Source organism: Schistocerca cancellata, chromosome 9 (genome assembly GCF_023864275.1).
Source record: "Schistocerca cancellata isolate TAMUIC-IGC-003103 chromosome 9, iqSchCanc2.1, whole genome shotgun sequence".
NCBI lineage: Eukaryota > Metazoa > Arthropoda > Insecta > Orthoptera > Acrididae > Schistocerca > Schistocerca cancellata.
Genome location: NC_064634.1, coordinates 52,911,579 through 52,915,334, shown reverse-complemented (window position 1 = coordinate 52,915,334; position 3,756 = coordinate 52,911,579). Strand labels below are relative to the sequence as shown.

The following is a 3,756-nucleotide window of genomic DNA, read 5'->3' as shown; positions in this document are numbered from 1 at the left end:
TGCACAGTGGACACCACTAGCGTGTGACAATTTGGTAATTTGGGAGGGCCAGGCAGTGTGTCTGAATGGCCAAGGTCATTAAAGTAACCGGTTACATCAAACAGGAGATCTGGATTCGAAGCCCTGCTCTGGCACAAATTTTCAACTTCCACCATTGAACTGTTTTGATGTCCGCCTGCCGCTGGAGTCGGTCTCGCCTTCGAAATTTCATATACAGGGTGATTCAAAAAGAATACCACAACTTTAGGAATTTAAAACTCTGCAACGACAAAAGGCAGAGCTAAGCACTATCTGTCGGCGAATTAAGGGAGCTATAAAGTTTCATTTCGTTGTACATTTGTTCGCTTGAGGCGCTGTTGACTAGGCGTCAGCGTCAGTTGATGCTAAGATGGCGACCGCTCAACAGAAAGCTTTTTGTGTTATTGAGTACGGCAGAAGTGAATCGACGACAGTTGTTCAGCGTGCATTTAGAACGAAGTATGATGTTAAACCTCCTGATAGGTGGTCTATTAAACGTTGGTATAAACAGTTTACAGAGAATGGGTGTTTGTGCAAAGGGAAAAGTTCTGGACGGCCGAGAAGGTGCTACTGTAACTGGACTACAGTATCTGGAGATGTTAGAGAATTGGCTGTTCCCTCAGCTCGAACAAGAAGCACAACAATTCATATTTCAGGAGGATGGAGCGCCACCACATTGTCACTTATATGTCCGTAACTACCTGAACGTCAACTACCCGAGGCGATGGATCGGCCGCCAGGCAGCCCGTGACAGAGCACTTCATCACTGGCCTCCAAGAAGCCCTGATCTTACCACCTGCGATTTTTTCTTGTGGGGGTATGTTAAGGATATGGTGTTTCGGCCACCTCTCCCAGCCACCATTGATGATTTGAAACGAGAAATAACAGCAGCTATCCAAACTGTTACGCCTGATATGCTACAGAGAGTGTGGAACGAGTTGGAGTATCGGGTTGATATTGCTCGAGTGCCTGGAGGGGGCCATATTGAACATCTCTGAACTTGTTTTTGAGTGAAAAAAACCTTTTTAAACACTCTTTGTAATGATGTATAACAGAAGGTTATATTATGTTTCTTTCATTAAATACACATTTTTGAATTTGTGGTATTCTTTTTGAATCACCCTGTACTTCCGGCCTCTGTATCAAACAACAGTGTAATATCTGCTCTGTCAGCCATGTCAAACGGAACAGACACCACACATCCCTATGTAAATAGTTAGCAGAGCCTAAATCATAATGATAATAAGCAGGGAGACTCAGAATAGAAATGTCCCTGGTAAACTGTAGATATTTATGATGAACCGTCTTGTACAGGAATGACTGTTTGAGGACGACATTGTCATTAAAAATCATGATAAATGGGATACTTCAAAACACCTATTTATGTGATGAACTAGCACAATCTGCCAATTACTCCGGATGTTGGATATCATCAATCTAATAAATTCTTTTCCCACAGGAAACGAGAGCAAGAAGAAAAAGAATGCTGTCGCGATGGGTGTCACATATTCACTATACATTGCTCACTATGCAGAACAAAACACTTTGGTATCAACAGTATTTCACTTTTCGTAACAACATTATCATTCAGCTCAAATGGGGATATTAGTAATTTGCCTGAACCTACATTTCCATATTTTTATCATTACTTGTTACTAAGGCAAGGACTAACCAGTGATGTAACTAGGATATTACAGGCTGTCAGTATATCTTTAGTGTCGGTATCTCTGGCCTACAAAAACCATGATAACGCTAACACTGTTTAACACATATTTATGTAAAGCCCTCAAGCAACCTCTGAATTACTCCATATGTTGAATTCATCAAGCTAGTAAGATGTTTCGCGGAAGGAGCGTCAGTTCATTTTTTTTTTCTCTCTTTAGGTGCTTCACAAATGACTGCAAGGAGAAAAAGGAAGCCATGCAGCTACGATGAACGTCATATTTTCAGCATGTTTCGAGAATTACTTAGAACAACAGATTTTGGTTTCAAAGTGCTTCATGAGCATGCCATAATTTATTTCAGACCGGAATGTTAGCTATTTTCGGACTATAAATTTCATTGTTTTTAATGGTTACTCAGACGTGAAGGTAGCAGAGGATCAAGTAGGTATAAAGACGAGGGTTAATAGAAATCCTTGGGTAACAGAAGAGATACTGAATTTAATTGATGAAAGGAGAAAATAGAAAAAATACGGTAAATGTAGCAGGCAAAAAGGAATACAAACGCCTCAAAATTGCGATCGACAGGAAGTGCAAAATGGCTAAGCAGGGATGGCTAGAGGCCAAATGTAAGGATGTAGAGGCGCATATCACTAGGGGTAAGATAGATACTGCCTTCAGGAAGATTGAAGAGACCTTTGGAGATAAGAGAACCACTTGCATGAATATCAAGACCTCAGATGGAAACCCAGTACTAAGCAAAGAAGGGAAAGCAGAAAGGTGGAAGGAGTATATAGAGGGTCTATACAAGGGCAATGTTCTTGAGGACAATACTATAGAAATGGAAGAGAATGTAGATGAAGATGATATAGGAGGTGTGATCTGCGTGAAGAGTTTGACAGAGCACAGAAAGACCTAAGTCTAAACAAGGCCACGGGAATAGACAACATTCCATTAGAACTAATGATAGCCTTGCGAGAGGCAGGCCTAACAAAACTCTACCATCTAGTGAGCAAGATGTATGAGGCAGGCAAAATAACCTCAGAATTTAAGAAAAAAATAAGGAAAGAAAAACCTATGTTTCTAGCATTTGTAAACTTAGAGGATTCGAACCTGCGACCGTAGCAGTCGCGCGGTTCTGGACTGAGCGCCTAGAACCGCTCGGCTACCACGGCCGGCCACATGAAAGGGAAGCAGTGGTTGGGAACGGAGTGAGATAGGGTTGTACCCTATCCCCGATGTTATTCAATCTGTATATTCAGCAAGCAGTAAAGAAAACAAAAGAAAAATTTGTAGTAGGAATTAAAATCCATGGAGAAGAAATAAAAACTTTGAGGTTCGCTGACGACACTGTAATTCTATCAGAGACAGAAAAGGACCTGGAAGAGCAGTTGAACTGAATGGATAGTGCCTTGAAAGGAGGATATAAGATAAACATCAACAAAAGCAAAACGAGGTTAATGGAATGTAGTCGAATTAAATCGGGTGATGCTGCCGGAATTAGATTAGGAAATGAGAAACTTAAAGTAGTAAAGGAGTTTTCAGAATGAGATTTTCACTCTGCAGCGGAATGTGCGCTCATATGAAACTTCCTGGCAGATTAAAACTGTGTGCCCGACCGAGACTCGAACTCGGGACCTTTGCCTTTCGCGGGCAAGCGCTCTACCAACTGAGCTACCGAAGCACGACTCACGCCAGGTACTCACAGCTTTACTTCTGCCAGTATCTCGTCTCCTACCTTCAAACTTTACAGAAGCTCTCCTGCGAAGTTTTAAAGGAGTTTTGCTATTTGGGGAGAAAAGAACTGATGATGGTCGAAGTAGAGAGGATATAAAATGCAGACTGGTAATGGCAAGAAAAGCGTTTCTGAAGGAGAGAAATTTGTTAATATCGAGTATAGATTTAAGCGTCAGGAAGTCTTTTCTGAAAGTATTTGTATGTATGGAGCGTAGCCGTGTATGGTTGAAATGGCTCTGAGCACTATGGGACTTAATATCTGAGGTCATCAGTCCCCTAGATCTTAGAACTACTTAAACCTAAGCAACCTAAGGACATCACACACATCTATGGCCGAGGC

At 41.5% G+C, this 3,756-nt stretch overlaps 1 non-coding gene across 1 annotated transcript; it reads right to left on the bottom strand.

The window, feature by feature from the left end:
* Positions 1-3,289: 3,289 nt before the first annotated feature.
* On the bottom strand, positions 3,290-3,364 carry Trnas-cga (transfer RNA serine (anticodon CGA)). The gene has a single exon. It is a non-coding gene; the product is annotated as a tRNA-Ser (tRNA).
* Positions 3,365-3,756: the final 392 nt, after the last annotated feature.